Source organism: Panulirus ornatus, chromosome 12 (assembly GCF_036320965.1).
Source record: "Panulirus ornatus isolate Po-2019 chromosome 12, ASM3632096v1, whole genome shotgun sequence".
Taxonomy (NCBI): domain Eukaryota; kingdom Metazoa; phylum Arthropoda; class Malacostraca; order Decapoda; family Palinuridae; genus Panulirus; species Panulirus ornatus.
The window spans coordinates 18,946,473-18,971,235 of record NC_092235.1 but is presented as its reverse complement, the minus strand read 5'-3'; the positions used below and the strand labels follow the sequence as shown (position 1 = coordinate 18,971,235).

General features: G+C 49.0%; 1 protein-coding gene across 1 annotated transcript in view; it reads right to left on the bottom strand.

Annotated features, from left to right (window-relative positions):
- LOC139751828 (uncharacterized) overlaps positions 1-24,763 on the bottom strand; it is a 1,080,599-nt gene that overhangs the window by 988,914 nt on the left and 66,922 nt on the right.

Here is a 24,763-nt window from a genome sequence, read left to right as displayed (position 1 = left end):
ATCAACCAAAGATACAGGGCCATTTCCCGTCAACACCTCATGTCGTACACACAGCTCCACTACGTCGAGACTCTACGATTAATCCCATCCCTCTGACTGGTGGGATACGAGCCGACACTTCTCGACCCTCACACCCCTCAACTTACACCCTTCAAACGTCAGCGGGGGGGAAAAGTTTCCAAGCCGAGCACAGAAGCCGACTCCCAGAGAGAGAGAGAGAGAGAGAGAGAGAGAGAGAGAGAGAGAGAGGAGAAAAGTCTTCGACAGTGAGACGTGCACTGCATAAAACATGACCGGACGGTGATAATTTGACGTGCCGTCCCCCCCTGGCTTGGTGGTAATACCCACCACCATAACACAGGTGACCTGTTCACAACGGCGGCAACACCGCCTAAACTATGAACGGCGGAAGGGAAGCGGGTTCAACGCCTTATTACGTTCTGGGAAACACCATTGTAAAATTACATACACAACACCGTAACACTAAACCGAGACAGCGGACCCAATATGTAAAAAGAGGCTGTAAGGCTAGGAAATACACACACACACACACAAACACACCTGGCGTTTTAAGCTGTAGTATGGCTATGTGTGTGTGTGTGTGTGTATATATATACATATGTAAGGTTACGACACGGTACATATATAAAAGGATACGATATGGGGCAGCACTAAGACTCTCTCTCCTCCTTTAACACGCAAATACGAATCACGAAGATAAGGCACATTGATCTGCCAGGGTTAATCTTCAGCCTACGGCACACACACACACCCACACACACACACTGCCAAGATGGTGGTGGTAGACACTGTGTTGTCCTGAGAGGGGGAACGAACGAGAAGGAGGAGGAGGAGGAGAGGGGGAACGAACGAGGAGGAGGAGGAGGAGAGGGAGAACGAACGAGGAGGAGGAGGAGGAGAGGGAGAACGAACGAGGAGGAGGAGGGGGAGGAGGAGGAGGAGGAGAGGGGGGAACGTACGAGGAGGAGGAGGAGGAGGAGGGAGAACGAACGAGGAGGAGGAGGAGGAGGAGGGAGAACGAACGAGGAGGAGGAGGAGGAGCGGGAGAACGAACGAGGAAGAGGAGGAGGAGGAGTTGTGGAGGACAGGTGAGGATCCCCGGCCCAAGGTGGCCAGAGGTCCACTTCTCAAGCATATCCACGGCCAGGAGGAGGTCCAGGGTAATCCGCGGAGGGAACCAGCCAATCACCGGATTACGCTGAACACTTCCTGGACGGGGTGTCGCCCCCCCCAAACACACAAACGAGGGTTGACCAGCCAACAAGCAAGTGCTCGCCCGTGCTACCGCGGTCTCAATAATATATGTGTCTGGCCAAACTTGGGGGAACAAGTTTAACCACAACTGCGCCTGCAATGCCCCGTGGCCAATGAGCGAGCGGTGGGTGAACGACGCCACCAGACAACCCAACTTGGTCTCTCTCTGCGGCTGGTCGTGTTCTGGACGACACGACTGGTCGTGTGCTGGATGACGACACTGGTCGTATAACAGACGACACACTCATTGGTCGTGTGCTGCACCAACAACACTGGTCGTGTAACAGACGAGTCGTTTACTGGACGACAAACACTGGTCGTGAACTGAACGAGAACACAGGTCGTGTAACAGACGACAACACTGGTCGTGTACTGGACCAACAACACTGGTCGTGTAACAGACAACACTGGTCGTGTACTGGACGACACACTGGCCTTGTACTTAACAATACTGGACGACAATACCGGCCATGTAACAGACGACACAGAGGTCGTTTACTGGACGACAATACCGGTCGTGTAACAGACGACACAGTGGTCGTATACTGGACGACAAACAGTGGTCGTGTACTGGACGACAAACACTGGTCGTGTACTGGACGACAAACACACCGGTCGTGTACTGGACGACAAACACTGGTCGTGTACTGGACGACAATGCCGGTCGTGTAACAGACGACACAGTTGTATACTGGACGACAATACCGGTCGTGTACTGGACGACAACACACCGGTCGTGTACTGGACGACAGACACACCGGTCGTGTACTGGACGACAATCACTGGTCGGACGACACTCACGTGGTCATAACGATGACTGATGTAGTCCCAGAGGCGTCTCGCTTTCCCCTGCCATATATCATGGGACGATCCACCAGATACCAACCAGCCAGCGGGGCGTCCCAACCCTCACACATGATGACGGCGGGGACGTGGTCGGACCTGCATCCCAGGGTGGGGACACCCCCATCTTGTCCCCCACCACACTGTGGCAACACCAGGCCGGGTTATCAAGTCTGGTCATTACACAGTGTCTGCACAAAAGGGGGCGAACACAAGGGCTAGAATGGAACACGACACCATACCTGCCTAGTGTGTGTGTGTGTGTGTGTGTGTGTGTGTGTGTGTGTAACAGACAGTGCAACAGACTACGAACCCTCGAGTGGTAAAAAGAAAAAAGAATAAATATAAAAATGAACGAACAAGAGACAAGGAAGGAGAGAGAGAGAGAGAGAGAGAGAGAGAGAGAGAGAGAGAGAGAGAGAGAGAGAGAGAGAGAGAGAGAGAGAGAGAGAGACGCCCGTAAACAGGGTGACGCCGTAAGCGACCAGCCAAACCTTCCCAGGAGGCGGCAGGTCTCCCCGTACAGCGGTGTGGTGAGGGAAGGAGGAGGAGGATGCCACCACCAGAGAACAACAGCCGGAGCGACTCATCAAATATGTATTATTTCCCGCTGCCTCTCACTCCCCCCCAACCCCTCTCCTCACACCCACTCCCTGACCTCCAACCACACCTTCTCGCCTCTTCCTCAACCCGAGCCGCGCCTGCCTCACACCGTCCTCAGGTGTGCCACACTCTCAGCTCTTCCCGACCTCAGCTCTGTTAGACCTTGATAAGACTTTAATCGGCCTTCTTAGAGCATAAGAAACCATCTCTCAGCCATCCTAGGGCGTGATAACCATCTCTCAACCATCCTAGGGCGTAGTAACCATCTCTCAGTCATTCCAGCGCGTAGTAACCATCTCTCAGCCATCTTAACCCACAGTAACCATCTCTCAGCCCTCCTAGAGTATAGTAACCATCTCTCAGCCATCTTACTCCATAGTAACCATCTCTGAGCCATCCTAGACTATAGTAACCATCTCTCAGCCCTCCTAGACCATATCAACCATCTCTCAGCCATCCTAGACCATAGTAACCATCTCTCAGCCTTCCTAGAGAACAGTAACCAACTCTCAGCTTTCCTCAAACTGCCAGGGTCGTCTACCGACCGAGAAAATCTAAGAAACACCTTCGTCAGGAGCTAAGGATACGCATCGCAAGGCCACAAACAGTATCACTAACCTATGCTACGCCCTGATGCTCTGCCTCATGTCACACTAGGTCAGGTAACGTGCGTTACACCTTGTCACATCGTCTGTCACATCCCCCCAGGTGCCCCTACCAACCCATCCAAGCTGTGGGGCTCACCCACCCTCCTCCTGTAAGTGTGTGGGGGAACGCCCACCATCCCTACCTACATCCCACAGGCCACACCAGAGCTATAGTCACCAGTCTTTCTCTCTCTCTCTCTCTCTCTCTCTCTCTCTCTCTCTCTCTCTCTCTCTCTCTCTCTCTCTCTCTCTCTCCACCCATCCCTGAAGCACGAACTCCCAACCCTTCATCTCCAGTGCGCCCCCCCCTTCCCTCCGCCTCTCTTGTCATCGTCCCACACAACACGGAGAGCACACATACGCAGACGTGGGCGAGCGGGTGGGGCACCACGAGCGTAGAACCCTCCAACCCCTTCCCCTCGTAGTGTATTAAACCGGTAATCACAAACGGGTAATTCATTACTCATGCACACACCAGTCACTCACATGCCCCGGGGTAACCCATCAAACCACATACACACACACACACACACACACACACACCGCCCATCTATCTCCCTCTCTCTTCCATCAGCTTGAGCTGCGCCAGCATCGCTCAGGGCTTCCACCAGCAACAGCTTAAGGGCTAGCGGCGGCGGCGGCAGCAGCAAGCTCAAGGGAGACTGTAGGATGCATCAGGGCTCAGGGCACCTGACAACCTTCACACAACAGGCCACGACCTTTAAGGGAACTGGCGGGCAGGCCACCAGCACCGCCTCATCACAGGTCACAGGTCACTGGTCACAGGCTCCCCTTGAGCACCTCGTCACGGACCTTGCGTTTCAAGGCCTGACCCTTCGATCTGACTCTTCACCCCAACAATAATTGCTGCCTTCATCCATTCCCGTCGCCACCCCGCCACACATGAAACAGCACAACCCTCCCCCTCCCCTGCCCCTCGGCGCGCGTGAGGTAGCGCTTGGAAAAGACCTTAAGGGTCCAGTCCAAGAGATCTGGTCCATCATGACCGGAGGCATGATAAACATTATCGCCAAGAACCTGTCATGTTCTTGGCGAAGATGAGTGTCGTCAGCAATGGGTCTCTCTCTCTCTCTCTCTCTCTCTCTCTCTCTCTCTCTCTCTCTCTCTCTCTCTCTCTCTCTCTCATATACCCTCCACATATCATACTTAATTGACAACCCTGACACCACTGTAGCCCTCCACCCACCACACTTAACACACGTCCCTGACACCACTGTAGCCCTCCACACATCACACTTAACACACGTCCTTGACACCAGTGTACCCCTCCACCCACCACACTTAACACACGTCCCTGACACCACTGTACCCCTCCACACACCACACTTAACACACGTCCCTGACACCACTGTACCCCTCCGCACACCACACTTAACACACGTCCCTGACACCACTGTACCCCTCCACACACCACACTTAACACACGTCCCTGACACCACTGTAGCCCTCCACACACCACACTTAACACACGTCCTTGACACCAGTGTACCCCTCCACCCACCACACTTAACACACGTCCCTGACACCACTGTACCCCTCCACACACCACACTTAACACACGTCCTTGACACCAGTGTACCCCTCCACCCACCACACTTAACACACGTTCCTAACACCACTGTAGCCCTCCACACATCACACTTAACACATGCCCCTGACACCACTGTAGCCCTCCACACATCACACTTAACACACGTCCTTGACACCACTGTACCCCTCCACACACCACACTTAACACACGTCCCTGACACCACTGTAGCCCTCCAAACACCACACTTAACACTCGTCCCTCACGTCCCTCCACACACCACACTTAACACATACCATTACAGCCCTCCACACACCACACACCACTCTAGCCCTTCACACACCACACTTAACACACGCCCCTGACACCACTTCAGCAAAGTTTCTCTTTGAAACCGACTTGTTCTCGGCGCCAACAAGCCGCCCCCCCCCCCACACACACACTCCCGGCCGTCACCCACCTCCCTCCCTCTCCCCAAACCCTCCAAAACACGTATGCCTTTCCTAGCCAAAGCAACTTCCACCAGCCTCTCTCTCTCTCTCTCTCTCTCTCTCTCTCTCTCTCTCTCTCTCTCTCTCTCTCTCTCTCTTTCTTCCTCCAAGCCACCTCTCCAACCTAGAGGACATACCCAGTTTCCAGCAACCTCAAACCTCATTTATTCTTTTTTTCCCCTCAGATAAATTTCACGCTGTGATAAACTGCCACTACATTATCCCCCTCTGTGGCACAAACGTCCTCTCTCTCTCTCTCTCTCTCTCTCTCTCTCTCTCTCTCTCTCTCTCTCTCTCTCTCTCTCTCTCTCTCTCAAATACGAAAAACCTCCCAATTCTCCAACAGAATATATATATACCCCCACCTCCTCTTCGGCCAACAAACATCTCTTATCTAATTACATCCTTCACTCCGACAGCCCCCAGCAACAACAAGAACTACCTCTCTCTCTCTCTCTCTCTCTCTCTCTCTCTCTCTCTCTCTCTCTCTCTCTCCAACATGAATAGCCCTCTCTCTCAAACAACACGAGCAGGCCCATCTCTCTCTCTCTCTCTCTCTCTCTCTCTCTCTCTCTCTCTCTCTCTCTCTCTCTCTCTCTCCCTCTCTCTCTCTCCAACAAGATGAACAGCCCCTCTCTCTCCAATAACAGAGGGGCCCCCTTCTCTATCTCTCTCCAACAACATGAACAGCCCCCTCTTCTCTCTCACACCTCTCCAACAACATGAGCATCCCCCCTCTATCTCTCTCCAACAATATGACCAGCCCCCTCTCCCTCTCCAACAACATGACCAGCCCCTTCCCTCTCACCCTCCTCTCTCTCTCTTTCTCCAACAATATGACTAGCCCCTTCCCTCCCCGCCTCCCCCCCTCTCTCTCTCTCTCTCTCTCTCTCTCTCTCTCTCTCTCTCTCTCTCTCTCCAACAACAACAAACACCTACACCAGCACCTCCAACACACACACACACACACACACACACACACACAGGCCACACCATCCACCCCGCACGGGTCTACTCTCCCCCCCACCCCCCCACCCCGTCATCACTGGACCTTTAAATTAACGACCAAAATGAGGCACAAGACAGCCGGAAGCACCACCACATATATGAGGCGTGGAGGTGAACACAGCCTGGTCCAGAGTCCAGCCACGGGTGAACTGTCCGGGTACTGGCCATATGGTACTGCCACCACGCGGGTCACATGCGACACAACACAGTGTCACGCAGGGACGATCTCTTGCACTTTTGTCCGGTGTCCTGTGTGGGACAGAGTCGTGACACAATTTTGTCCAGTGTCACGCAGGGACGAACTCCTGTACTTTTGTCCAGTGTCAGGCGTGGGATAGAGACGTGACACAATTTTGTCCAGTGTCTCGCAGGGACGAACTCCTATACATTTGTCCAGTGTCAGGCGTGGGATAGAGACGTGACACAATTTTGTCCAGTGTCTCGCAGGGACGAACTCCTATACATTTGTCCAGTGTCAGGCGTGGGATAGAGACGTGACACAATTTTGTCCAGTGTCTCGCAGGGACGAACTCCTGTACTTTTGTCCAGTGTCAGGCGTGGGACAGAGACGTGACACAATTTTGTCCAGTGTCATGCAGGGACGAACTCCTGTACTTTTGTCCAGTGTCAGGCGTGGGACAGAGACGTGACACAATTTTGTCCAGTGTCACGCACAGACGAACTCCTGTACATTTGTCCAGTGTCAGGCGTGGGACAGAGACGTGACACAATTTTGTCCAGTGTCACGCAGGGACGAGCTCCTGTACTTTTGTCCAGTGTCAGGCGTGGGACAGAGACGTGACACAATTTTGTCCAGTGTCACGCAGGGACGAACTCCAATACTTTTGTCCAGTGTCAGGCGTGGGACAGAGACGTGACACTATTTTGTCCAGTGTCAGGCGTGGGACAGAGACGTGACACAATTTTGTCCAGTGTCACGCAGGGACGAGCTCCTGTACTTTTGTCCAGTGTCAGGCGTGGGACAGAGACGTGACAACTTTGTCCAGTGTCACGCGTGGGAGAACGTGTCATACTCTCGTCCTCTGTCATGCAGGAACAGTCACTCGTAATTCTGACCACACTCATGCATGGCACAATGTCCCAAACTTCTGTCCAGCGTCATGCATGAAACAAAAGCTAAATAATTTTTCATCTTTTTTTTTTGTCCAGTGGCAAACATGGAATAAACTTCTGGACGTTCTGTCCAGCGCCGTGGCCGGGCCGTACCGTGGGCAGGTACGCACCATAATTCTGTCCAGAAACACGACGGTACGCATGTCTTCAGCATCCCCACTGGTTAAACTCGCTAAGTTTTCCACCATGTGACGCACCACCTTATTTCCCCAGTGGTCGAATGCGCCGTGTGATGCATCACCTTATTATTTCCCCCCCAGTGGTCAAATTCGCCCGCTGAGTGACGCATCACCTTGTTTTCTTAGTGGTCAAATACGCCCGCCGTGTGACGCACCCCCTTATTTTCTCCAGTGGTAAAATTCGCCGTGTGACGCACCCCCTTATTTTCTCCAGTGGTCAAATTCGCCGTGTGACGCACCCCCTCATTTTCCCCAGTGGTCTAAATCACCGTGTGACACACCCCCTTATTTTCTCGTGGTAAAATTCGCCGTGTGACGCACCCCCTTATTTTCCCCAGTGTTCAAATTCGCCGTGTGACGCACCCCTCATTTTCCCCAGGGGTCAAAGTCGCCGTGTGACGCACCCCCTTATTTTCCCCAGTGGTCTAAATCACCGTGTGACGCACCCTCTAATTTTCCCCAGTGGTCTAAATCACCGTGTGACGCACCCCCCTTATTTTCCCCAGGGGTCAAATTCGCCGTGTGACGCACCCCCTTATTTTCCACTCCGTGACGCAGCTGCTCCACCAGACAGAACCACCACACTTCAGGAAGTCTGTACCACCCAATTATGATCTTTACATCCTAATTTTCTGTGACCTTTACATCAAAATGTTTTACACGAGCCAAACAGATGATGGACCATGTATAAACCTGGCAATAAATGAATGATATATAAATCGGGGACGCATCGCTGAATGCCATATAAACCAGACACGCATTTGTCAACAGCATATATAAATCAGACACGTATTTGTGAACAGCATATAAATCAGACGCGCATTTCTGAATACCATATAAATCGGGGACGCATCGCTGAAAACCATATAAATCAGACACGTATTTGTGAACAGCATATAAATCAGACAGGTATTTGTGTGAATACCACATAAACCAAACACGTACGTATACGTGAATACCATATAAACCAGACACGCATCTGTGCTTCGGGCATAAATACGGGAAGGCAGTATCAACATCCATACGGGACTTGGAATATGAATAACGTATATAAATCAGGGGGGAGCAATTATGAATAATTTTCTACAAATCAGGGAAGCACCTGCGAAAACAATATATATATATATATATATATATATATATATATATATATATATATATATTTTTTTTTTTTTTTTTTTTTTTTTTTTTATACTTTGTCGCTGTCTCCCGCGTTTGCGAGGTAGCGCAAGGAAACAGACGAAAGAAATGGCCCAACCCCCCCCCCCATACACATGTACATACACACGTCCACACACGCAAATATACATACCTACACAGCTTTCCATGGTTTACCCCAGACGCTTCACATGCCTTGATTCACTCCACTGACAGCACGTCAACCCCTGTATACCACATCGCTCCAATTCACTCTATTCCTTGCCCTCCTTACACCCTCCTGCATGTTCAGGCCCCGATCACACAAAATCTTTTTCACTCCATCTTTCCACCTCCAATTTGGTCTCCCTCTTCTCCTCGTTCCCTCCACCTCCGACACATATATCCTCTTGGTCAATCTTTCCTCACTCATTCTCTCCATGTGACCAAACCATTTCAAAACACCCTCTTCTGCTCTCTCAACCACGCTCTTTTTATTTCCACACATCTCTCTTACCCTTACGTTACTTACTCGATCAAACCACCTCACACCACACATTGTCCTCAAACATCTCATTTCCAGCACATCCATCCTCCTGCGCACAACTCTATCCATAGCCCACGCCTCGCAACCATACAACATTGTTGGAACCACTATTCCTTCAAACATACCCATTTTTGCTTTCCGAGATACTGTTCTCGACTTCCACACATTTTTCAAGGCTCCCAAAATTTTCGCCCCCTCCCCCACCCTATGATCCACTTCCGCTTCCATGGTTCCATCCGCTGACAGATCCACTCCCAGATATCTAAAACACTTCACTTCCTCCAGCTTTTCTCCATTCAAACTCACCTCCCAATTGACTTGACCCTCAACCCTACTGTACCTAATAACCTTGCTCTTATTCACATTTACTCTTAACTTTCTTCTTCCACACACTTTACCAAACTCAGTCACCAGCTTCTGCAGTTTCTCACATGAATCAGCCACCAGCGCTGTATCATCAGCGAACAACAACTGACTCACTTCCCAAGCTCTCTCATCCCCAACAGACTTCATACTTGCCCCTCTTTCCAGGACTCTTGCATTTACCTCCCTAACAACCCCATCCATAAACAAATTAAACAACCATGGAGACATCACACACCCCTGCCGCAAACCTACATTCACTGAGAACCAATCACTTTCCTCTCTTCCTACACGTACACATGCCTTACATCCTCGATAAAAACTTTTCACTGCTTCTAACAACTTTCCTCCCACACCATATATTCTTAATACCTTCCACAGAGCATCTCTATCAACTCTATCATATGCCTTCTCCAGATCCATAAATGCTACATACAAATCCATTTGCTTTTCTAAGTATTTCTCACATACATTCTTCAAAGCAAACACCTGATCCACACATCCTCTACCACTTCTGAAACCACACTGCTCTTCCCCAATCTGATGCTCTGTACATGCCTTCACCCTCTCAATCAATACCCTCCCATATAATTTACCAGGAATACTCAACAAACTTATACCTCTGTAATTTGAGCACTCACTCTTATCCCCTTTGCCTTTGTACAATGGCACTATGCACGCATTCCGCCAATCCTCAGGCACCTCACCATGAGTCATACATACATTAAATAACCTTACCAACCAGTCAACAATACAGTCACCCCCTTTTTTAATAAATTCCACTGCAATACCATCCAAACCTGCTGCCTTGCCGGCTTTCATCTTATATATATATATATATATATATATATATATATATATATATATATATATCCCTGGGGATAGGGGAGAAAGAATACTTCCCACGTATTCCCTGCGTGTCGTAGAAGGCGACTAAAAGGGGAGGGAGCGGGGGGCTGGAAATCCTCCCCTCTCATTATTTTTTTTTTAATTTTCCAAAAGAAGGAACAGAGAAGGGGGCGAGGTGAGGATGTTCCCTCAAAGGCCAAGTTCTCTGTTCTTAACGCTACCTCGCTAACGCGGGAAATGGCGAATAGTTTGAAAGAAAAGAAAGATATACATGGAAAAGGGAAACATGTTGCAAATGACGAGCGAAATCAGGAAACACACATACGGTCTGTTGGCTGTTTTCTCTCGACCTGCCAAGACATGAAATTACTTTCGCCTCGCGCTACCCTAACACATAAAACGTTCTGCCTCCGGGGCCCAACGTTTTTTTTTTTTTTAACGACACGTTCCTCAGGCCCAAACGTTTCACACAATAGGTAATTTTGCATTACCGATGGATGAAACTGGGTTACACACACACACACACACACACACACACACACACACCTGGGGAGCCCTCCCGTGCGTACAGACATTCACACTGATCGAAGGCGAGGAATGAAAAGGGTTTCCAAAAAGCCAGCGACGCACGGCTCTCTCTCTCTCTCTCTCTCTCTCTCTCTCTCTCTCTCTCTCTCTCACGAGACCAGGAGGGTTCAGGGAGGGAGGGCATGTATGACCACGAGGGACCACGAAGGAGGCCTGAAGCCACGGACCCGACTGACCAGCTGGCCAAAAAAAAACAAAAAAAAAAAAACCAAAAAACTACTTTTCCCCAGTGGTATGGTCTTGACGTGTGTGTGTGTGTGTGTGTGTGTGTGTGTGTACACCTGAGATACAAAACTGGGGGCCGCTTTAACCCCTCCAAAAAAAACTTTGAGCGTCCTAAGTGACGCTTCGTTAGGCAACTGCAAACCATGTATATAAACCTGTTGGGGAGTTCGATGCCTCCAAGTTGAATGGAAGAGAGAGAGAGATAGATAGAGAGAGAGAGAGAGAGAGAGAGAGAGAGAGAGAGAGAGAGAGAGAGAGAGAGAGAGAGAGAGAGAGAAATAAAAACGCGTCGTCAATTCATTTCCAGCCGTTGTCTCCCCCTCCCCAGCGTTCGTATCGGCCGAAGAGGAGGAGGAGGAGGAGAGCGGGTGGTCTAATTACCCGAGACTGGCTGCAACAGCTTAATGGTTCATGCTATTGCTTAATCATCGTCAAAAGGGATCTCCCTGAGGCGTGTATCTTGCGCGCGCGCGCCCCCTGCGGTGAGCGAGGGTGACACGTCCTCAGCATTATGGAACATCACTGATTCCTTGATGACCACGAAGGCACAACCACGACGGCCTCTCGACGTCTGCCCGTCAAGGGTTGAACTTAAAAAGGCCGAACCACCACGCCCATGGGGTCGCGTAGCGCCCTCCGCGCTCGAGGCGCCAAGGCAAAAGGCCAGGTCGTTACTGACATGAGGGGGAACTAACGAGCGACTGAGGTCACGAACAAGCGTCCGCTGGCTGCCTGCCTCGCCGTGCCTTCACGGGGAGGGGTTCGAACGAGGGTTACCAAACAAAGGGTGGACCGCAGCATCGAATGCCTCACCGCCACGGCCGTAGGTTGACCAGCTACAGCGGCCAAGATGGGTAAGGTGGCAGGCATCTCCCCCACAACCCCTTTCGCCACCTCGTCCACAAACAGATTAAACGAAACATCCTCTACGTAGCCACACCTTCACCGAGAACCACTCACCCTCCTCCCTTCCTACTCGCACACATGGGTACTTGGAAACACATGGGAAAGACATAGAACACATGACCTGATGGTCCATCAATAGGTTATGAGCTATCATTGCTCAAAAACTGCCAGAAACAGGAAGGTAAAGCAGGTTAGCACCTTCCCACCCACCTTTCCCTCCGGCTCAACGGCCGGGGAAAAAATTATACCGTACAGAACAAACAGCCATGGAAATTCTGTAGGAAATTGTGACGAGAAATGCTCTATGCCAGTCTGGCAAACGGTTGCACTGACGCTGGATTCTTGAAGCAAGATAATCTACTGATAAGAGATATTAGTGGTGTTTCCCTACCCCTGATATGAAGGCAATGACAATATTTACACTGACTACATCTGCTGATAATCTACTCAAACGTTTTATTACTCTAAAGATGAAAAAAAAAACGTTTGTCCACGTTACTGTTACATCTTCCTTTAATCTTCATCCCGTTATTTCTGGCTATTGAATTTTTGGTCTAAAGTGAAGGAAATTTCGGAAGTTATGTTGTCAAAATAATTCAGTTATATCTAAAAGTTTGTGCCGGATCTCCCCAGAGCCGACGTATTTTTTGAAGATACATTTTATGTTTTTCAGTCTATCCTATTAAGGAATATTCCTGAGTGACGTGATTAAGTCTGGCCGCTCTGCTTTGTATTTGTTTTAAGTTCTCCTCCCTCTCTGGTGAGGTTAGTCGCCCAGAGCTGAACAACGTGTTGTAAGCGAGGACTGGACACGGGTTTATATATATAAAAAAAAAAGTATACAAGTATTGTACCCCTCACTGTGCATGCAGATGGGGCAAGAGTTCACAAGTCTATGAAAGGTTAATGGGAATGTACGACAACACAGAAGACATCAGGGAGACCCTGGTAGAGCGTGGAGGTATAAAGGCCGCTGGTGGAGGTAGTGGGACGAGGTGTGGGCGCGCACCGCTACGGGCGGCCAGAGTACCTGAGGGGGAGCAGGGAGCCTGGTCGTACTTACCACCATCCTACAGAGCTGGTACCTCCAGCAGCAGCTACAGCCGCAGCGGAAGATGGTGGAGACGTAGTTGATATCCGCGTCGGGGTTCCTGTCGCTCAGCGTGTCCAGCCCATCTCCCTCGAGCTGGCTCAGGGTGTCCTCGCTGTAGTCGAAGACCAGCCCGCGGTCTCGCTCGTTCTCGCACACCAGCTCCCTCTCGTGGTCGGGCTCGAACACCAGGGCCCTGTCCGGGTCCTCCTCACACATGAGGGCCAGGTCCCGCTCGTCCTGGCACGCCAGGGCCAGCTCCTGGGACACAGTGTTGCACACATGGTGGCGAGGGTGTGGCAGAACGTTCGTCATCATCCCTCCCCCAACACACACACACTGGGGTACTTGCACCTGACCTTCCTCAACAGTGCCTGCTCCTGCGGCACTCTGCGAGGTGCTCTCCCTCTCCCACTATCCCCTGTCGTTCACGCCCTCCACAGGGTATTCCCCGTGTGTCCAACGCCTCCCATGACAAAAAGGTCTTTTCGATAATTATAACTTTATTTTTTTTTCCTTTTTTTTTCACACAGACCAACTTTCAACAGCCCGGCTGTGAACTAACTTCAAATTGAGCTATAGCTGCCTGCAAATTACAAGCCGAGGCTCCGTTAGAACACTCACTCACCCACACCACACCACTGTCACCGGCTTGCATTTATTTTTTTACGTAAATGGGAAAATAATTTATGCGTATTTAGAAAAAAAAAAATATATACGCTCTGCCGGGAAAGGTGGGGTGGGTGGGTTGTGGGAGGGTGGATGGTAGGTAGGTATGAGAGGGTGTACGTGGGAAGTGGGTGGGTGGCTAGTGGGTGGTTAGGGAAGGCAGTAGGTCGGTGTGACGGAGGCGTGAGGAGGGAGAGGATAGAGGAGGAGGAGGAGGAGGTAGAGAGGTAAAGGGAAGGGATAGATGGGGGAGGAAGAGGAGGTAGGTAGGTTAGGGATGGAGGGGGTTTATACAGAGAGCCCGCTGGGGGGGGCCCACACTGGATCTTTCTCTTTAAAATCTTTCCTCCATTGCTCCTGCCATTTTCTTTTTCCTCTTTAATCTTTTCCACACACACACAGAAAAATACCACAGAAATTTTCTAATCTTTCTCATTAAGTTCTGCTTAAAGTTAAATAATCCTCGTATTGTGTCTTTTCCCCACACAAACTCACACACATTTCTGTCTCCATTAACACAATATCAAACTTCAACAGTATATATATATATATATATATATATATATATATATATATATATATATATATATATATATATAAACCAGGAGAAGAAATATGGCATAGTATGTTCAACAGAGTGTGGCTGGTGTGTGACCCTGTAGTTCCACATAGGGCCTTCCTTGACCTCAACCCAGTAGTCTGTGTCCAGTGCTACACCTTCTGTGCCTCTCCTGGACACAGCCCCACCTCCTGCTGTGCCCCCACTGCTGTGCCAACCCTCCCGAGGCTCGCGTGTGCGCGTGTCTGTGTGGCGGGTGGGATAGGTGAGTGAGGGCAGTGTGTATGTGTAGGTGGGTGACCTCACAAACACACACACACAGACACAGACACACACACACACACACACACAAACACACACACACACAGACACACACAAACACACACACACACACACACACACACACACACATACACACACACACACACACACACACACACACACATACACACACACACACACACACACACACACACACAGACCGTTAACCCACTCCCATCCATCACACGCAGGCTACCTCTCCCTCCCTCCCATTAATGTCGCTCCTTCCTTCCACTTCCTTACCCCTCCCTCACCCCCAAGCCTTCTCGACCTTCCATCTACATCCCTCCTCTTGCCCTTCCAGAGCAAAGACCCCCCCCAACCCCCCTCTGCACTACGCACCGTCCTATCCCCCCCTCACCCCCTTCCTAATTTCTTGCTAACTATCCCTCGTACATTTCGTATAACTTCAGCGCATCGTCCAGCACAGTTTACAACTCGCCCTCCCCCCTCCCGCTTCGTGTTCTCGTTCACACACACACACACACACACACACACACACACACACTGATCTCACCTTCTCTCCTCCGTTCTATCGTCTTTCCCACACCACTTCACTTTTCCATCCCTCAGTCCTTCCCCCTGTCCCGTATACAACTCCCTATCCCTTCCTGTCTACCCTCCTCCGTCCCGAATTCGTCATCACTATCCCTTCCTGTCTATGCCCATCTGTCCCGTATCCAACTCACTATCCCTTCCTGTCTACCCTCCTCCGTCCCTTCCTGTCTACGCTCCTCTCTCGTCTCCAGCTCACTATCCTCCTGTGTGTGTGTGTGTGTGTGTGTGTGTGTGTGTGTGTGTGTGTGTGTGTGTGTGTGTGTGTGTGTGCGCTATGTGTTCGGCTGCTTTAAGTCGTCTGTATCAGCCTTGCACCTCATTCCTGCCAGCTAAACCCCCCCCCCCCCAACCTCCCTCCTCAACAAACTGATGCTAAGCCATTTTTCTTCATTGTGGTCCTGAGCCTTGGGGCCGGCCGGCCGCCCCCCCCCCCCCCCCGGGTGTGTGTGTGTGACCCCTGACCTTACTCCACCCAGGCCCAAATGACCTTTCATCTATCTCAATAACGAACACACACACACACACACACACACACACACACACACACATAATAGAACACCCCCGCCTGACCTTGCCCGAAAAGATGTGACCTATTTTCCCTCCTCCCTTCAAACAAGACACTCGGGCAACCCCTGACCTTTCCCAGACCAGCGATGTAGTCCCCCTTTACCTCCTCCTCCTGCTCCTGCCTCCTCCTCCTCCCATCCCACCACAACCCCAGGGCCCTCCACAGTTCCTCTCTCTCTCTCTCTCTCTCTCTCTCTCTCTCTCTCTCTCTCTCTCTCTCTCTCTCTCTCTCTCTCTCTCTCTCTCTCCCGTTTATATAGCAAAACCACTTAATTAGTTCCCGGCCAATCTATCCCGCGCCTTCCTATATTTCAATCACGGGTACCGTGTCTGACATCTGAAGCCGGGAGGGGGAGAGGGGAGGGGGAGAGGGAGAGGGAGAGGGGAGAGAGCCTGCTGCCCCAACACTCTCCCCCCCCTCACCCCGCCATCCCCCCAAACTTGCTATCATATTCCTTCATGATAATACCTGGAGCGGTGACTCACACGTACATACGCGCGCACACACACACACACACACACACGTGCGCGCACACAAGTATGTATGAATAATGTATATACACACACACACACACCCACACATATCAACACATGCAGCCATGCTACTCAAACACATACGAACATTATATATATATATATATACTTAGACAAACATGTGTGTACTAGCTAGAAAAATGTCCATAATAACATAATTCGTCTCCTAGCGTCACTCACTCCAGTATCAACACCTTTGATCTCACTATACATATATATATATATATATATATATATATATATATATATATATATATATATATATATATATATATATAGACACTACACCACTAATGGTCAATATATTCTTGAGAGGTTCAGAATGCACTGTGCATGTGTGTGTGTGCATGTGTGTGTGTGTGTGTGTGTGTGTGTGTGTGTGTGTGTGTGTGTGTAACACGAAATCACTCTCTCTGAGACGACGGCACGGAGGGAGGAGAAGAGGGGCAGGGGGGCCACATGTACTATATTTCCACTGATCACAGGCCAGGTGTGTGAGCCACGGGGTAGGTGGGTGGTTGACGAAGCAGGTGTCGCGCCTGGAGAGCGCGTCGGACTGTTCAGATCACCACCAACAGCAGAAGATGCGACAGGTCCAAGGTCGCTGCATCATGACCCACCGACACTTCAGGAGGGTCACCACAGGACACACACACACACACACACACACGCACCCACACACACACGCGCCGACCTCCTGACCCACTTGCAGTGGCGGTGGCACTGTGGTACAGATGTGGTGGTGGTGGGAGAGGTACAAGGCCTCTGCGGCGGGTGTGGTGTGTGGAGGGGGGAGTGTGGGTGTGTACGCGAGTGGAGCGGGTGTGGTGGCGGAGTAGCGACGGTGGTGTGGTGTGGTGTGGTGTGGTGGCGAGATGTCCGTGCCGGAGCGACCACCACGTCCAACAAAGGCGGCATCCTCAGCCTTACTACTGCTCCTGGTGGCCCGGAGCCCCACTGCCTGCCTGCTGCTGCCCGGCCTCGTGTGTGTTCGCCTTAAATGCTATTTCACTCCAAACTCTGCCGCGCGCAACCCTCACTCCAACGCTTCCCCCTCCTCCCTACCTTACACCTTATGCGCAGCGCCTTCCACTCTCCTCTGGGCTATTTCGGGACTTTTTTTTTTTTACCCTCGCTGGCCTGTAGGTCCGTCCATCGCTCCTCTGGGCGTAATATTGCCCCGTCCCGTGAGGTACGGGAGGAGTGGGCGAGGTTTGGTTGAGTCGGCCCTCCGACCCGCCTCGTTTTCTGTGATACACGAGAGACGCTCGTTTTTCTTGAACGGTTCTGTCGCAGAGCACAAGGCCCGCGTCTCAGCTGGTCTTGTATGTTACCCCGATGCTGTGTTACGCTGCCGTAACGCGTTACCGTCACCACCGCCACGCCTCATGAGTTACTCTGGGCGTGATGACCTGGTCCCGAGCCCTCATGGGGTCTGGGTCAAAGGTCAGGTCATCACGCCCAGAGGTTAGTGTATGGGAAGACTGTTACAAGAGGAGATCTTAACACAGTAACGCGTTACATCTTGCCACAATAGGGGGGGGAGCATCCACCCAGACAGTAACGCGTTACATCTTGCCACACCAAGTGACATCCGCTCATCGGTAACGCGTTACATCTTGCCACACCAGGTACATCCACTCAGTAACGTGTTACATCCCGCCACGACAGGTACAGGCACTCAGTGGTAACGCGTTACGTCCTGCCACCATCACAAGACGTGAGGAGGGAGGGGTAGGGTAGGGGACGGGGCAGCTCAAGCTGTCACGGGCCACATTAATCACCTGGGTCCTCCAGCACAAGCTGGGGGAGGAGGAGGAAGTCCCCTCATTTCTTGTGCCATTTATGCCCTAACCCTCGAGAGATCCTCCAACACTGACGAGCCACTTCCTCCAACACAACCCCCCCCCTTCCCACATCCGCAACACCCTCCAACACACAACCCCACATCCGTTACATCATCCTCCAGCACTGAAGAGCCACTTCCTCCAACACAACCCATCTATCGTATCCGCCAACACATACGGGTCACTTCCTCCAATACAGCCCCACATCCGTTAAGTCCTCCAACACCGATGAGTCACTTCCTCCAGCACAAACCCACATCCGTTAGGTCCTCCAACACTGATGAGTCGCTTCCCCCAACACAACCCATCTAACGTAGCGTCCAACAGTGATGAGCCACTTCCTCCAACACAACCCTACATCCGTCAAATCCTCCAAAACTAATGAGCCACTTCCTCCAACACAACCCTACATCCGTCAAATTCTCCAAAACTAATGAGCCACTTCCTCCAACACAACCCTACATCCGTTAAATCCTCCAAAACTAATGAGCCACTTCCTCCAACACAACCCGTCACCCATTATACCCTCCAACAGTCATGAGTTACTTCCTCCAACACAATCTTGCATCCATCATATCCTCTCGACGAGGCATCTCCTCCAACACAAAAACCTCATCCTCTCTGTACTCCAACACTGACAAGCTATTTCCTCCATCACAACCCCTCATCCGGTCTATCCTCCAACAGTGATTCCTCCAGCACAACCCGTCACCTCCTACATCCTCCAACACAAGCCCTCGTCTGCTATATCATCCAACACAATCGCTGTGCACTCCCCACTGTGAGAAGCCATTTTCTCCAACACATGACATATTATTACCAGGCGTTGGTGTGTCCTCGTCTCCAGCAGTGGCGTCATCCCCAACACTCATCAACACATGACATATTATTACCAGGCGTTGGTGTGTGTCCTCGTCTCCAGCAGTGGCGTCATCCCCAACATTCATTACGTCCATCATCTCCAACACTCCCTCGGTCCCATTTTCACTGCGTCTCGCACACATACACGAATATCAATCATGTCTTCTACATACGAAATGAAAATGTTAAGATCTCCGAGGACAGTTCATTCGTCTCTCCACCACTTACGTCGTCTCCAACATTTACTGACCCTCCACCACTTACGTCGTCTCCAACATTTATATACCCATCCTCTCCGACACTTACTACAACATTGGCTCACCACTGGCTACTTTATTCATCTCCAACATCAACAACTTTAATCATCTCCAACATCAACAACTTTAATGATCTCCAACATCAACTTTAATCATCTCCAACATCAATATAGTTTACCTCTTACAGACATAACTACCCCCTCCCCACCCCTTCCTCCACCCCCAGATTCTCCAACCCCTTACCTTTCTTAACATCTCCACCAAACACGACCTCCAACACTCCTGACGTATATAACATACTGGATCTATTATCTCCAACACTCCAGCCATTATCACCGACACTCACCCTATTTGTCTCCAGCACTCACCTCGGTGTCTCCAGCACTCTCTTCATCTTCTTCAACACTCACCCTATCGTCTCCAACACTCATCTCGGTATCTCCAACCCTCTCCTCATCTTCTTCAACACTCACCCTATCACTGCCAGCTCATTACTCACACTAGTACATTAACATCTCCAACACAGGCCCCCATTACCTCCAACACTCACAATATAATCTCCATACTCATCCCATAACCTCCAACACTCATCTCATAACCTCTACAGTCACCCCATTACCTCCAACACTCACCTCATAACCTCCACACTCACCCCATTACCTCCAACACTCACCTCATAACGCCCGCACTCACCTTATTACCTCCAACCCATACACTATTACCTCCAACACTCACCCCATTCTCTCTAACCCACACTATAACCTCCATTACTCACCCCATTACCCCCAACACTCATTCCACTCCCTCCAACACTCGTTCCATTCCCTCCAAAGACTCATTCCATTCCCTCCAAACCCTCACCCCCACTATCTCCAACACACGGGAATGCACAGAACCATCAGCTATAAACATTACCCTCACCACTCCAACAATCCATCATCTTTAAGAGCTCAAGTTCCTGTGCATCAGGAACTATATAAATTCCCATATTCATATAAATTCCCATATTCATATAAATTCCCATATCTACAACCCTTGATGGTGTCTTTATCGCTCAGAAATACGCATGACTACAAACATATATATATATATATATATATATATATATATATATATACTGCAGACAATATAGGAAGCCATGTATCCCCCAACAATTCCCTGGTGTCCATCTCCCTCACCATCGGCCGCCTTCTCCTCCTTCTCCATCATTTCCAGATGTCTTCCAACGCCTCGCCAACCACTCCCTCGCCACCGTTCCCTCATTCTTTCCCACGTAACATTACATATCTTCTCTGTGGTTTCGTATCCATCTTTATACATCAAATGGTATGAGAGGAAAATAAGAGAAAAGCGAAGATAGGCAAAATCATATATATATATATATATATATATATATATATATATATATATATATATATATATATATATATATATTCGTCGTTTCCTGCGTTAGAGAGGTAGCGTTAAGAACAGAGAACTGAGCCTTTGGGGGAATATCCTCACTTGGCCCCCTTCTTTGTTCCTTCTTTTGGAAAAAGTAAAACGGGAGCGGAGCATTTCCAGACCCCCGTTCCCTCCCCTTTTAGTCGCCTTCTATGATACGCAGGGAATACGTGGGAAGTATTCTTTCTCCACTATCCCCAGGGATATAATATATATATATATATATATATATATATATATATATATATATATATATACATATATATATATATATATATATATATATATATATATATATATATATATATATATATATATATATATATATATATATATATCCTCCCAGGTGAGGAAGAAAAAAAAATACTCACTCCACTCCCCATTTTCTCTACATCTTTCACCGTGTTTCCCATCTTCTCTGTCTCGTCCCTTCCCCGCATTCCTTGCAACTCCCCTATTTCTTATCCATTTCCTCCCCCTTTATTCCATTAACCTCCCGGTCAGTTTACAGCTTATTTCTAACACCTATTCCCTACCCAGGAATCTCTCTCTCTCTCTCTCTCTCTCTCTCTCTCTCTCTCTCTCTCTCTCTCTCTCTCTCTCTCTCTCTCTCATCCTACCATCATCGTCAAACCCCATCCCGGTTATGTCTTGAACCCGACCTTATACCTTAACCATTACCTCCTCCTCCTCCTCAACCCTCCCCCGAGAAAGCCACAGAGTGGTCTGGCGCTCCCCACACAGCAAGGCGGGGGTGCACGTATTTTACCACCCCGGTCCGTCGTGGTTGACGGGGTGCTTCTCTCTCTCTCTCTCTCTCTCTCTCTCTCTCTCTCTCTCTCTCTCTCTCTCTCTCTCTCTCTCTCTCTCTCCCACGGCTCCCGCACCCCTCTTTATCACCCGTCTACGACATGCAGGAGAGGTGCGTGGGTAGTCTCCTTCCTCCCCTCTCCCGGAGGTGCCGGAGATGGACACTGAAGACTTAACAACGCCCACACCTGAGCAGCTCCTCCTCCTTAATGTAAGTGTGTGTGTGTGTGTGTGTGTGTGTGTGTGTGTGTGTGTGTGTGTGTGTGTGTGTGTGTATTCTTATGAGTCCACGAGGAAATGAATCTTGGTAGGTTCCCAAGTGCACTTTCGTGTATTAATCACATCATCAGGGAAGATAAAAGAAAGAAATATGTCATTTGATATATATATATATATATATATATATATATATATATATATATATATACATTTATTTATTTATCTATCTTGCTTTGTCGCTGTCTCCCGCGTTAGCGAGGTAGCGCAAGGAAACAGACGAAAGAACGGCCCAACCCACCCACATACACATGTATATACATACACGTCCACACACACAAATATACATACCTATACATCTCAACGTATACATATATATACACACACAGACATATACATATATACACATGTGCATAATTCATATTGCCTGCCTTTATTCATTCCCATCGCCACTCCGCCACACATGAAATAACAACCCCCTCCCCCCTCATGTGTGCGAGGTAGCGCTAGGAAAAGACAACAAAGGCCACATTCGTTCACACTCAGTCTCTAGCTGTCATGTAATAATGCACCGAAACCACAGCTCCCTTTCCACATCCAGGCCCCACAGAACTTTCCATGGTTTACCCCAGATGCTTCACATGCCCAGGTTCAATCCATTGACAATACGTCGACCCCGGTATACCACATCGTTCCAATTCACTCTATTCCTTGCACGCCTTTCACCCTCCTGCATGTTCAGGCCCCGATCACTCAAAATCTTTTTCACTCCATCTTTCCACCTCCAATTTGGTCTCCCATTTCTCCTCGTTCCCTCCACCTCTGACACATATATCCTCTTGGTCAATCTTTCCTCACTCATTCTCTCCATGTGACCAAACCATTTCAAAACACCCTCTTCAGCTCTCTCAAACACACTCTTTTTATTACCAAACATCTCTCTTACCCTTTCATTACTTACTCGATCAAACCACCTCACACCACATATTGTCCTCAAACATCTCATTTCCAGCACATCCACCCTCCTCCGCACAACTCTATCCATAGTCCACGCCTCGCAACCATACAACATTGTTGGAACCACTATTCCTTCAAACATAACCATGTTTTGCTTTCCGAGATAATGTTCTCGACTTCCACACATTCTTCAAGGCTCCCAGAATTTTCGCCCCCTCCCCACCCTATGATTCACTTCCGCTTCCATGGTTCCATCCGCTGCCAAATCCACTCCCAGATATCTGAAACACTTCACTTCCTCCAGTCTTTCTCCATTCAAACTTACCTCCCAATTGACTTGACCCTCAACCCTACTGTACCTAATTACCTTGCTCTTATTTACATTTACTCTCAACTTTCTTCTTTCACACACTTTACCAAACTCAGTCACTAGCTTCTGCAGTTTCTCACATGAATCATCCACCAGCGCTGTGTCATCAGCGAATAACAACTGACTCACTTCCCAAGTTCTCTCATCTACATCAGACTGCATACTTGCCCCTCTTTCCAAAACTCTTGCATTCACCTCCCCAACAACCCCAGCCATAAACGAATTAAACAACCATGGAGACATCACACACCCCTGCCGCAAACCTACATTCACTGAGAATCAATCACTTTCCTCTCTTCCTACACGTACAAATGCCTTACATCCTCGATAAAAACTTTTCACTGCTTCTAACAACTTGCCTCCCACGCCATATATTCTTTATATATATATATATATATATATATATATATATATATATATATATATATATATATATATAGTCTCATTCACTCTGGTCATGTAGATCATTTTTGAAACCACAGAAGAAAAGGAAAAAATCAATGGATACTTTAACATAATATATATAATTTGAGTTTAGATAAATTACCTCTCAAGTGGTCAACTATAACTGATAGACGGTGAAGCCAACAGCAGAGCAACGAAGAAATTATGGGGAAAAAAAAAAAGAAAAGAAAAAATAATTTTCTTGGCACAGGGTTTTTTTTTTCTTGGTACTGTGGCCCAGTTTTTTTAGTTTCCAGAAACAAACAACGTGGCCACTTATGGCCACCTTCGGCAGTAGTGCACCCAGGGCTCGGCCTGCCCCTCCTACGTAACCTTTATCTAATTACTCAAGTGTGCCATTACTTCCGGTTTGTGTATGTGTGTGTGTGTGTGTGTGTGTGTGTGTGTGTGTGTGTGTGTGTGTGTTCTGGACTCTCTCACTGTTGAAGGAAATGAAGACGTATTATTAAGGCCATTTGGTGAAAACTGTTGGCTTTTCATTTACAACACTTACGTCATTCGTTAATATATATATATATATATATATATATATATATATATATATATATATATATATATATATATATATCCCTGGGATAGGGGAGAAAGAATACTTCCCACGTATTCCCTGCGTGTCGTAGAAGGCAACTAAAAGGGGAGGGAGCGGGGGGGCTGGAAATCCTCCCCTCGTTTTTTTTAATTTTCCAAAAGATGCAACAGAGAAGGGGGCCAAGTGAGGATATTCCCTCAAAGGCTCAGTCCTCTGTTCTTAACGTTACCTCGCTAACGCGGGAAATGGCGAATAGTAATATATATATATATATATATATATATATATATATATATATATATATATATATATATATATATATATATATGACTATTCGAACACTATGTACTGGAATCCCCTTCGTCT